This window comes from Lissotriton helveticus, chromosome 2_1 (genome assembly GCF_964261635.1).
Source record: "Lissotriton helveticus chromosome 2_1, aLisHel1.1, whole genome shotgun sequence".
Classification (NCBI taxonomy): domain Eukaryota; kingdom Metazoa; phylum Chordata; class Amphibia; order Caudata; family Salamandridae; genus Lissotriton; species Lissotriton helveticus.
In genome coordinates this window covers 1,484,077,743-1,484,091,253 of record NC_136059.1, presented here as the reverse complement: position 1 = coordinate 1,484,091,253, position 13,511 = coordinate 1,484,077,743, and positions in this window count along the sequence as shown.

The window sequence follows — 13,511 nt, the reverse complement described above, 5'->3', positions numbered from 1 at the left end:
AAATAACTTTGATGATACATATGGCGGTTCATCTCTAACAAGATAAGAAGCATAGGGATAGATTTATGATGACTGGCGCATCACCAGGGATGTGTTAGTCATTCTGTGCCGCTGTTCCGTCACCTATGGTGTGCTGCATTTACAATGCGGCGCATCATGGGGCAAAAACAGCACAGATGCGTGATGTATCTGTGCCGTAAAGGTGGCGCATTGCTGGAGTTGTATCGCAAGTGTGATGAAGCTCCAGCAAGGGTCGGGGGTGCCCCTGTCGCAGGGTTTCTGTTCTCACACAGAACTGTGGACAGAGGATTGGAACCTCGGCGAATTAGGGTGTCCCAAAACTCACGTTAGTAATCAAAAACTATTTAGCAAGCTAGGTACAGTGTCACATTGGATATAACAAACTCTCAATGTTTAGACAATCCAGAATATGAACTTATAGTACCTCAGGATACGTGGAACTCATGAACAGTCGGTCGTTATATATTTCTTAGAAACCAGAACATGGAGTTAAGAAGAACACATGTGTATTTGAAATGTTTATTTACTAATGCCGTCTTCTCAGGCGTAGTACCTTAGATAATAAAAGTACACATATTATCAGTAGCAAAATTACCAGCATAGTTACTAGTACATAAAAAGTGAATGGTGATAGTATGTTAACATGCTGTAAATGAATAAGAGTTAGCAACACTTATAAGCAGCCGCGGGCCGTGGAGGGAGTTACGGTGAGGCAGGGAGGCGGGGAGGGGGAGAAGCAGGGTGGAGAATACAAGTACACATATTATCAGTAGCAAAATTACCAGCATAGTTACTAGTACATAAAAAGCGAATGGTGACAGTATGTTAACATGCTGTAAATGAATAAGAGTTAGCAACACTTATAAGCAGCCGCGGGCCGTGGAGGGAGTTACGGTGGGGCAGGGAGGCGGGGAGGGGGAGGGGCAAGGTAGAGAGGGCTCCACCCTGCTTCTCCCCCTCCCCGCCTCCCTGCCCCATCGTAACTCCCTCCACGGCCCGCGGCTGCTTATATCTCACCCTCCCTAATACACATATTATATTATTTGCTAAGAAGGTCTCTTTGTGTTGGTTTAGGGCGTGTCCATACTTTAGTGTCTTAGATTTGAAGGAATCACATCAGCATACACCAGCTCTCTCTTCATGTGAACCGCATCAACTGTTGTGTATGTGTGTTCGGCAAAGCAATATAAAACCCGCCTCATGCCCAGAATTGGCAGAAGTTGCACTTATGTTATGAGTATGAAGTCGTGGAGATCAGACCTCATAACAATTCTGTATCGTGTTGTTCTTGAAACTTTAGCACTCGCTGTACAGATATAGTTTAACAAGTAAAGCAGATAGTAGACCAATAACATATTATTCTCATGTAAACCACGATGAACTACTAGGTGGAAAGCTAAAGCAACAACTAAGTGTCGTGTGCAGAAGTTGCAAAAAAGGAAAAATGGCGTTTAAACCGGTAATGAGCCCATGCTAACTTAACACGGTGTAAAGATATCCAGGACCTAGATGACACCTCCTCATGATCCGGAAACGAACTGAATAAGATAATAGAAGTGCCATCTCATGAGAGCAGATTGCAAGTTTATATGTGGACGGTCCGCAAGGTAAAGCATTAAAAACTAGGAAAATTCAATGCTAAAGAAAAATAAAACAGCCAAGTACTTTATCGAGTCTTAAGCCAATAGGCAAGGTAAATAATAAAAACTTGACAAATAAGTCAATGAATTGTCAATGAAATGCTAGTACTCAGCATATCAAACATGAAAAAGGTCTATGACATAACTGTGTATGCAAAATAAGCTGCAACAGCCTCCAATAGGAAGTCACCGTCTTCATCCGAAAACAGTTCAGCCATCCAATTTAAAAGCGGAAAAGAACATACGTGCTCTCCCAGCACCGGATCCTCTATCACCATCAGAGGACAGCTCGGTGGGTTTTCAAGAAAGCTGTGTTCCAAGAAAGACTGTGCTGCCGCCAGTAAATTCCAGGGACCAAGTAGTCCATGCATCAATGCCACAGCCATAATCCTTTCGCCAGGACAAATCAACTCGTGAGTAATGATAGGAGTCATCAGCTGATTAAAGTCGACGTCAGGAGAAACCGGTCCGCAGAGACACAAATCAATGGCCCAATCGAAATCACAGGTCAGGCAGTGAAATACAGGCTGGACACAGGTGAAGTAGGAGAACCGAAAAGATAATCCATATGCCGTGCTTAATATCGCCAACGGCATTGTGCCATAATATTCTAGCATGCGATTGCGGAACAGTGTCAGCAGCTGCAGGGTCGGAGGTTGCATAGGAGGGACATCCATATTTAAAAATGTAAAAAAGCACAAGAGCGTCCGCTGGTAATGCAAGTAAAAATGCAATCCACGAACCAGAGTGGAGAAAATGGAATGAAAGGGAGCAGGGATGACTCCAAAGATTTTCTCAAATGAAGTCACGAGACCACTGGTAACAACTTTAAAAAAGTGTGCCAGGGATTTTGTGGAGGATGCGTTAAAGATAGTCGGAAACATGTTGCTGAAATTGAAAGGCAAACCTGTGTACGGGTGTTCGCTATGTGAAGTACGAAAGTTTCACGGGCCGAACTCAAGGCCACCTCTCTCTGAGACAAAAGAGCTCTTATTCTTGTCATGCCGTTGAAACGTGTCCCAAGGTTGGTATTTGTGGCCAGATTGAAAACTCCCTATGTTCATGTGTGGGAGGAAATAGAACATTTCTGCAGCAAATAACCCGTTCACTTACTGTTACGATAAAAGGAATACTTTTAATTAACTCAGAACAATCTTCATTATTGAGCATCAAATAACTACCATTTTCCAACAACTTGAACGTGGGGATGATAGCAGGAACTGGCGTGCCTTGCAACATGCAAGCCATATTTGGTCGGTGTTTGTTGCATGAATCGTGTAACTGTATGTGCCTACACATTAGTGAATGATCTGGCGTCTCAGTGCATTCCTCTCCATTCAGATAAACTTCTTGATCATCTTTGAAACATCTGTATGTGTATGGAAGACCTATTGGTATATATTTCATACAATTTGAAAACTTATATAAAGCAAAAGGCAGCGTTATTAAACCGTGGATAAGGCATGTTGCCAAAAAACCCGCAATCCTCTGCTGATGATGTCACTGAGCATGTCATGAATGATGTAATATGTGACATCATCAGTAGTGGATTATGGGTAATAGTATCTCTAGTTTACTCCCCTATAGCTGTCTTTCTTTTAACATAAGTGTGTGTTTCCTTCCCTTATACTTACTGTTTTTGGTTCGCTTCCAGTTCGCGTACCAGCGAGCGAACTAGGAAGCGAACTAAGAGAAATAGAGGTTGGCACAGTTCCAAATATTGTACCAATTTTTTAATAACGGGGAGGTAGTTCTGAAAAGAACTTTTTTTTTTATTTTTCTGAACATTTTTTTACTGTTTTTGAATTTTTCGGAACAGTTTTATATTTTTTTGGGTTTTTCTTGGAGGGGGCAATGAAAACGATTCATTGTAAAGGGCTCAACAGGAGCAACAAAACAAAAAAAAGAAGTATTTATTATTTTGGGCGTTTCGGACAAACTTGCATATGATAGTCAATAGCTCTGTTGATCAGAGTGATGCTTCTTTCTCCGTAGGAAATGAATCCATCGCAAAATACGCAGGTGTGTTTTACTTCACCAAATCTCATTTGTATATTTGGCACCATCTCCCTGCCCTCTGGTCCCGTTACTTCCGGTACAACAGATCTTCTGGCCATAATAGGGAGATTATCTAGGTCGTTCCGAAACTGTGCAGCACTGTAGTTGTTAGGATGCCACCTAGTCATATGGCGATGCATTGTGTAGTTTCCGAAACTGTATTTTTTGTCGGTCCCTCTGGACAGTCTATCTTGACATATAAGGCAAGTTACGTATCTTGCATTTACTTTTTTCTGACCTTTGGGAATTTTAAAAAATTGCCAAATGAAGTTTTCTTTCCGGTGAGACGTCTTGGGCTGCTCAGGCAAAAACTGCCTCTCTTCGTGCTCGTCCTCCTGTTCCTCTTCTTCTTCTTCTTGTTGAATTACAACTTGAGCAGGTGGTCCACTCTTCCTTGGATGTGGTGGAGGTGGTGGGGAAGCACCAGCTGAAGCTACTAAAGAAGCCATTGCTCAGTGATCACAAAGGGTCTTTCTCTCACAATGATGAAAGTCAGAGTGAGGAAAGAAGGAGGGATTTTCATCATTTGGGAAAAACAAGAGTTCTCAACCAATCAAAAGTGTTCATTTTAGATTATATGACCTAGTCTTACATCATTAGGAAACCAAAAGTGAAATGAACCAATGAAAAGTGTTATTACCAAGTCACATGACTTGCTGTGTTTACGTTAAGCGCTTTGCAGGGCCTCCCGGTTTGCTTCCAGAAACCTGCGCTTTGGCACTCGCTTCGCGTACCAGTTCGCTAACGTAGCACGTCATATGACGTATCAAGCGACAACGTGGAACGTCATGCGGACGGGAGGCGTCACGATGTTGTTTTCTAACGCGGCACTTGCGGTAAAGAAACGTTTACCGGCTCGCGGTCTATTTCGCGGCATCAAGGTCAGCTAACGGGAAGCTTCCCGATTCGCGAAGCGGGAACGAAGAAAAAAAATATTTAAAAAAAAAATTATTCATAAACATATAAAATATATTTTTGAATTTAAAGAAGAATACATTTTACAGCTACAGATATTAGCTGTTAAAAAACCAATGAAATTCACAGAAAAAACCATAGGTTATAGACCATATATAGTTAGGAATTAGCATTTACAAAACCTTGAAAATTCACTGAAAAAACCATAGGTTATAGACCATATATAGTTAGGAAATAGCATTTAGAAAACCTTATTTTACTCACACAAAACCATTAAAATTCCATATATAGTTAGTTGCACTAACTATATATCGCGCACCTGCAATCCACTGCTGATGATGTCACATATTACATCATTCATGACATGGTCAGTGACATCACTGATGACATCACTGATGACATCTCAAATGACATCACTGATGACATCACTGATGACAACATCCAGTGACTGTATGCTTCTGTAAAGTTAAAATATGTCTTACATATTGAAGAATGAGTGGATGTATAAGTGTCTAGATGAAGGATTTAGTAGGTGCATGACTGACTGTATAAGTGAGTGATTAAATGTGTCTCACTGAGTGCATGGGTTAGTGACTAAACTGTTTTAAATTGTGCATCATTGTGTCTGTTGTTTTGTAATCTGATGCATGTGTTGATCATTAGCTATATGACTAACTATATGGGTTATTGATTAGTTGCCCAAGTATTTGTATGGGAGACTGAGTGTGTGTGTGGGTGTCTGGGAGGTGTATGACTCTGTGCATAGATGTGTGAGCAGTTGATTCACTAGATGTATGGGTTCAAAAGTGCATGTGGAAACATCTGTATGGGCGGTTGACTGTGTGCATGAGTGTATTGGTGAGTGAATGGATATCTCAGTGCTACATGTCAAAGTAAGTACATATGTAAAACACAGTACATGTGATAGTTGACATATATAAATAACTGTGCATAAGAGCCAGTGAATGTGTGAGTGGCTGTATGGATTATTGTGAACTTGTATCAGGGATTGTATAACAGAGTAAATATGTGTTATTATATGTTCCAATAAGTAAGGTGTGTATAACTATATAGTTGAGGAAATCGAGGTGTGATTGATTCTTTGCAAGACTGACTAGGTGTGTGAGTAACTCCATGGATGAGTGACAGTCTGTGAGTGTCTGTTTACACTGAGTGTATCTAAGGTTATATTAGAGTCTGAAGAGGTTCATTGTATCATCACATGAATGATGTCATCAGTGATGTGATCAGTAATGTCAAATGAGATGTCATCAGTGATGTCATCAGTGATGTCATTTGAGATGTCATCAGTGATGTCATCAGTGATGTCACTGACCATGTCATGAATGATGTAATATGTGACATCATCAGCAGTGGATTGCAGGTGCGCGATATATAGTTAGTGCAACTAACTATATATGGAATTTCAATGGTTTTGTGTGAGTAAAATAAGGTTTTCTAAATGCTAATTCCTAACTATATATGGTCTATAACCTATGGTTTTTTCAGTGAATATATATATATATATATATATATATATATATATATATATATTTTTTTGTATTAACAGGGGACATAACACCTGCAAGCCAAGCCCATATAGGGCGAGACAAAAGCACAGTATAGGAGTATACAGAGATATATAATCTTTTACTAATTACTGCTATGTCAATATATGATGCCTGTCTGCCCAAAAAAACATTCTATTATAATGACTTACAGACCTTGCTTAAGAAATGAACCCTGTAATTTCATGTTTTTAATTATGCACGAGCACTTTATTATCACCATTTTCCCGGCAGTGGATTGCAGGTGCGCGATATATAGTTAGTGCAACTAACTATATATGGAATTTCAATGGTTTTGTGTGAGTAAAATAAGGTTTTATAAATGCTATTTCCTAACTATATATGGTCTATAACCTATGGTTTTTTCAGTGAATATATATATATATATATATCCAAAAGGTTTGCCTGTGCATAGAGGAGCCCACGAGCAGGTAAGTCTCTGCTAACAATCTTTATTGGAAACAGCAGCACAGAAATGCACAGCAGCAACAAATGAAGTCCAGCCTGACGCGTTTCATATTTAAACTTCCTCAGAGGCCAGGAACTTGCAATTTAGAGGCAAACCAGGTTTTCGGCACTAACATAACAATATCACCCCGCCACCCCTGTAGTGCCGCGTCTTCTCCAGTGAGTCGGGTGCCTCCCAAATATTTGTCCAAATTAAACCACAGTGGGGTGTGCGGCAATGCACACTTCGATGTTGCTGTCACTTGCTCCCAACAACCAGCACCCTGCTCCCAGTAACGGCGGCGTCATTTTGGCGTCTCCACTGGTGGGCTCGAACAGCCCCAGGGCTTGTCTCCGCCGCTCAGGCAGGCCGCCAACAATCCAAAAGGTTTGCCTGTGAATAGAGGAGCCCACGAGTAGGTAGGTCTCTGCTAACAATCTTTATTGGAAACAGCAGCACAGAAATGCACAGCAGCAACAAATGAAGTCCAGCCTGACGCGTTTCATATTTAAACTTCCACAGAGGCCAAGGACTTGCAATTGAGAGGCAAACCAGGTTTTCAGCACTAACATAACAATATCACCCCGCCCAGATCGGCGTGGCCACCCCTGTGGCCTGATGGTACTCGTAGTGCCGCGTCTTCTCCAGTGAGTCGGGTGCCTCCCAAATATTTGTCCAAATTAAACCACAGTGGGGTGTGCGGCAAAACACACTTCGATGTTGCTGTCACTTGCTCCCAACAACCATCACCCTGCTCCCAGTAACGGCGGCGTCATTTTGGCGTCTCCACTGGTGGGCTCGAACAGCCCCAGGGCTTGTCTCCGCGGCTCAGGCAGGCCGCCAACAATCCAAAAGGTTTGCCTGTGAATAGAGGAGCCCACGAGCAGGTAAGTCTCTGCTAACAATCTTTATTGGAAACAGCAGCACAGAAATGCACAGCAGCAACAAATGAAGTCCAGCACGATGTGTTTCATATTTAAACTTCCTCAGAGGCCAAGGACTTGCAATTGAGAGGCAAACCAGGTTTTCGGCACTAACATAACAATATCACCCCGCCCAGAGGGGCGTGGCCACCCCTGTGGCCTGATGGTACTCGTAGTGCCGCGACCTCTCCAGTGAGTCGGGTGCCTCCCAAATATTTGTTCAAATTAAACCACAGTGGGGTGTGCGGCAATGCACACTTCGATGTTGCTGTCACTTGCTCCCAACAACCAGCACCCTGCCCCCAGTAACGGCGGCGTCATTTTGGCGTCTCCACTGGTGGGCTCGAACAGCCCCAGGGCTTGTCTCCGCCGCTCAGGCAGGCCGCCAACAATCCAAAAGGTTTGCCTGTGCATAGAGGAGCCCACGAGCAGGTAAGTCTCTGCTAGCAATCTTTATTGGAAACAGCAGCACAGAAATGCACAGCAGCAACAAATGAAGTCCAGCCTGACGCATTTCATATTTAAACTTCCTCAGAGGCCAAGGACTTGCAATCGAGAGGTAAACCAGGTTTTCGGCACTAACATAACAATATCACCCCGCCCAGATGGGCGTGGCCACCCCTGTGGCCTGATGGTTCTCGTAGTACCGCGTCTTCTCCAGTGAGTCGGGTGCCTCCCAAATATTTGTCCAAATTAAACCACAGTGGGGTGTGCGGCAATGCACACTTCGATGTTGCTGTCACTTGCTCCCAACAACAAGCACCCTGCCCCCAGTAACGGCGGCGTCATTTTGGCGTCTCCACTGGTGGGCTCGAACAGCCCCAGGGCTTGTCTCCGCCGCTCAGGCAGGCCGCCAACAATCCAAAAGGTTTGCCTGTGAATAGAGGAGCCCACGAGCAGGTAAGTCTCTGCTAACAATCTTTATTGGAAACAGCAGCACAGAAATGCACAGCAGCAACAAAGGAAGTCCAGCCTGACGCGTTTCATATTTAAACTTCCTCAGAGGCCAAGGACTTGCAATTGAGAGGCAAACCTGGTTTTCGGCACTAACATAACAATATCACCCCGCCCAGATGGGCGTGGCCACCCCTGTGGCCTGATGGTACTCGTAGTGCCGCGTCTTCTCCAGTGAGTCGGGTGCCTCCCAAATATTTGGCCAAATTAAACCACAGTGGGGTGTGCGGCAATGCACACTTCGATGTTGCTGTCACTTGCTCCCAACAACCAGCACCCTGCTCCCAGTAACGGCGGCGTCATTTTGGCGTCTCCACTGGTGGGCTCGAACAGCCCCAGGGCTTGTCTCCGCGGCTCAGGCAGGCCGCCAAAAATCCAAAAGGTTTGCCTGTGAATAGAGGAGCCCACGAGCAGGTAAGTCTCTGCTAACAATCTTTATTGGAAACAGCAGCAAAGAAATGCACAGCAGCAACAAATTAAGTCCAGCCTGACGCGTTTCATATTTAAACTTCCTCAGAGGCCAAGGACTTGCAATTGAGAGGCAAACCAGGTTTTCGGCACTAACATAACAATATCACCCCGCCCAGATGGGCGTGGCCACCTCTGTGGCCTGATGGTACTCGTAGTGCCGCGTCCTCTCCAGTGAGTCGGGTGCCTCCCAAATATTTGTCCAAATTAAACCACGGTGGGGTGTGCGGCAATGCACACTTCGATGTTGCTGTCACTTGCTCCCAACAACCAGCACCCTGCTCCCAGTAACGGCGGCGTCATTTTGGCGTCTCCACTGGTGGGCTCGAACAGCCCCAGGGCTTGTCTCCGCGGCTCAGGCAGGCCGCCAAAAATCCAAAAGGTTTGCCTGTGAATAGAGGAGCCCACGAGCAGGTAAGTCTCTGCTAACAATCTTTATTGGAAACAGCAGCACAGAAATGCACAGCAGCAACAAATGAAGTCCAGCCTGACGCGTTTCATATTTAAACTTCCTCAGAGGCGAAGGACTTGCAATTGAGAGGCAAACCACGTTTTCGGCACTAACATAACAATATCACCCCGCCCAGATGGGCGTGGCCACCCCTGTGGCCTGATGGTACTCGTAGTGCCGCGTCTTCTCCAGTGAGTCGGGTGCCTCCCAAATATGTGTCCAAATTAAACCACAGTGGGGTGTGCGGCAATGCACACTTCGATGTTGCTGTCACTTGCTCCCAACAACCAGCACCCTGCTCCCAGTAACGGCGGCGTCATTTTGGCGTCTCCACTGGTGGGCTCGAACAGCCCCAGGGCTTGTCTCCGCCGCTCAGGCAGGCCGCCAACAATCCAAAAGGTTTGCCTGTGAATAGAGGAGCCCACGAGCAGGTAAGTCTCTGCTAACAATCTTTATTGGAAACAGCAGCACAGAAATGCACAGCAGCAACAAATGAAGTCCAGCCTGACGCGTTTCATATTTAAACTTCCTCAGAGGCCAAGGACTTGCAATTGAGAGGCAAACCAGGTTTTCGGCACTAACATAACAATATCACCCCGCCCAGATGGGCGTGGCCACCCCTGTGGCCTGATGGTACTCGTAGTGCCGCGTCTTCTCCAGTGAGTCGGGTGCCTCCCAAATATTTGTCCAAATTAAACCACAGTGGGGTGTGCGGCAATGCACGCTTCGATGTTGCTGTCACTTGCTCCCAACAACCAGCACCCTGCTCCCAGTAACGGCGGCGTCATTTTGGCGTCTCCACTGGTGGGCTCGAACAGCCCCAGGGCTTGTCTCCGCCGCTCAGGCAGGCCGCCAACAATCCAAAAGGTTTGCCTGTGAATAGAGGAGCCCACGAGCAGGTAAGTCTCTGCTAACAATCTTTATTGGAAACAGCAGCACAGAAATGCACAGCAGCAACAAATGAAGTCCAGCACGATGTGTTTCATATTTAAACTTCATCAGAGGCCAAGGACTTGCAATTGAGAGGCAAACCAGGTTTTCGGCACTAACATAACAATATCACCCCGCCCAGATGGGCGTGGCCACCCCTGTGGCCTGATGGTACTCGTAGTGCCGCGACCTCTCCAGTGAGTCGGGTGCCTCCCAAATATTTGTTCAAATTAAACCACAGTGGGGTGTGCGGCAATGCACACTTCGATGTTGCTGTCACTTGCTCCCAACAACCAGCACCCTGCCCCCAGTAACGGCGGCGTCATTTTGGCGTCTCCACTGGTGGGCTCGAACAGCCCCAGGGCTTGTCTCCGCCGCTCAGGCAGGCCGCCAACAATCCAAAAGGTTTGCCTGTGCATAGAGGAGCCCACGAGCAGGTAAGTCTCTGCTAGCAATCTTTATTGGAAACAGCAGCACAGAAATGCACAGCAGCAACAAATGAAGTCCAGCCTGACGCATTTCATATTTAAACTTCCTCAGAGGCCAAGGACTTGCAATCGAGAGGTAAACCAGGTTTTCGGCACTAACATAACAATATCACCCCGCCCAGATGGGCGTGGCCACCCCTGTGGCCTGATGGTACTCGTAGTGCCGCGTCTTCTCCAGTGAGTCGGGTGCCTCCCAAATATTTGTCCAAATTAAACCACAGTGGGGTGTGCGGCAATGCACACTTCGATGTTGCTGTCACTTGCTCCCAACAACCAGCACCCTGCTCCCAGTAACGGCGGCGTCATTTTGGCGTCTCCACTGGTGGGCTCGAACAGCCCCAGGGCTTGTCTCCGCCGCTCAGGCAGGCCGCCAACAATCCAAAAGGTTTGCCTGTGAATAGAGGAGCCCACGAGTAGGTAGGTCTCTGCTAACAATCTTTATTGGAAACAGCAGCACAGAAATGCACAGCAGCAACAAATGAAGTCCAGCCTGACGCGTTTCATATTTAAACTTCCACAGAGGCCAAGGACTTGCAATTGAGAGGCAAACCAGGTTTTCAGCACTAACATAACAATATCACCCCGCCCAGATCGGCGTGGCCACCCCTGTGGCCTGATGGTACTCGTAGTGCCGCGTCTTCTCCAGTGAGTCGGGTGCCTCCCAAATATTTGTCCAAATTAAACCACAGTGGGGTGTGCGGCAAAACACACTTCGATGTTGCTGTCACTTGCTCCCAACAACCATCACCCTGCTCCCAGTAACGGCGGCGTCATTTTGGCGTCTCCACTGGTGGGCTCGAACAGCCCCAGGGCTTGTCTCCGCGGCTCAGGCAGGCCGCCAACAATCCAAAAGGTTTGCCTGTGAATAGAGGAGCCCACGAGCAGGTAAGTCTCTGCTAACAATCTTTATTGGAAACAGCAGCACAGAAATGCACAGCAGCAACAAATGAAGTCCAGCACGATGTGTTTCATATTTAAACTTCCTCAGAGGCCAAGGACTTGCAATTGAGAGGCAAACCAGGTTTTCGGCACTAACATAACAATATCACCCCGCCCAGATGGGCGTGGCCACCCCTGTGGCCTGATGGTACTCGTAGTGCCGCGACCTCTCCAGTGAGTCGGGTGCCTCCCAAATATTTGTTCAAATTAAACCACAGTGGGGTGTGCGGCAATGCACACTTCGATGTTGCTGTCACTTGCTCCCAACAACCAGCACCCTGCCCCCAGTAACGGCGGCGTCATTTTGGCGTCTCCACTGGTGGGCTCGAACAGCCCCAGGGCTTGTCTCCGCCGCTCAGGCAGGCCGCCAACAATCCAAAAGGTTTGCCTGTGCATAGAGGAGCCCACGAGCAGGTAAGTCTCTGCTAGCAATCTTTATTGGAAACAGCAGCACAGAAATGCACAGCAGCAACAAATGAAGTCCAGCCTGACGCATTTCATATTTAAACTTCCTCAGAGGCCAAGGACTTGCAATCGAGAGGTAAACCAGGTTTTCGGCACTAACATAACAATATCACCCCGCCCAGATGGGCGTGGCCACCCCTGTGGCCTGATGGTTCTCGTAGTACCGCGTCTTCTCCAGTGAGTCGGGTGCCTCCCAAATATTTGTCCAAATTAAACCACAGTGGGGTGTGCGGCAATGCACACTTCGATGTTGCTGTCACTTGCTCCCAACAACAAGCACCCTGCTCCCAGTAACGGCGGCGTCATTTTGGCGTCTCCACTGGTGGGCTCGAACAGCCCCAGGGCTTGTCTCCGCCGCTCAGGCAGGCCGCCAACAATCCAAAAGGTTTGCCTGTGAATAGAGGAGCCCACGAGCAGGTAAGTCTCTGCTAACAATCTTTATTGGAAACAGCAGCACAGAAATGCACAGCAGCAACAAAGGAAGTCCAGCCTGACGCGTTTCATATTTAAACTTCCTCAGAGGCCAAGGACTTGCAATTGAGAGGCAAACCTGGTTTTCGGCACTAACATAACAATATCACCCCGCCCAGATGGGCGTGGCCACCCCTGTGGCCTGATGGTACTCGTAGTGCCGCGTCTTCTCCAGTGAGTCGGGTGCCTCCCAAATATTTGGCCAAATTAAACCACAGTGGGGTGTGCGGCAATGCACACTTCGATGTTGCTGTCACTTGCTCCCAACAACCAGCACCCTGCTCCCAGTAACGGCGGCGTCATTTTGGCGTCTCCACTGGTGGGCTCGAACAGCCCCAGGGCTTGTCTCCGCGGCTCAGGCAGGCCGCCAAAAATCCAAAAGGTTTGCCTGTGAATAGAGGAGCCCACGAGCAGGTAAGTCTCTGCTAACAATCTTTATTGGAAACAGCAGCAAAGAAATGCACAGCAGCAACAAATTAAGTCCAGCCTGACGCGTTTCATATTTAAACTTCCTCAGAGGCCAAGGACTTGCAATTGAGAGGCAAACCAGGTTTTCGGCACTAACATAACAATATTACCCCGCCCAGATGGGCGTGGCCACCTCTGTGGCCTGATGGTACTCGTAGTGCCGCGTCCTCTCCAGTGAGTCGGGTGCCTCCCAAATATTTGTCCAAATTAAACCACGGTGGGGTGTGCGGCAATGCACACTTCGATGTTGCTGTCACTTGCTCCCAACAACCAGCACCCTGCTCCCAGTAACGGCGGCGTCATT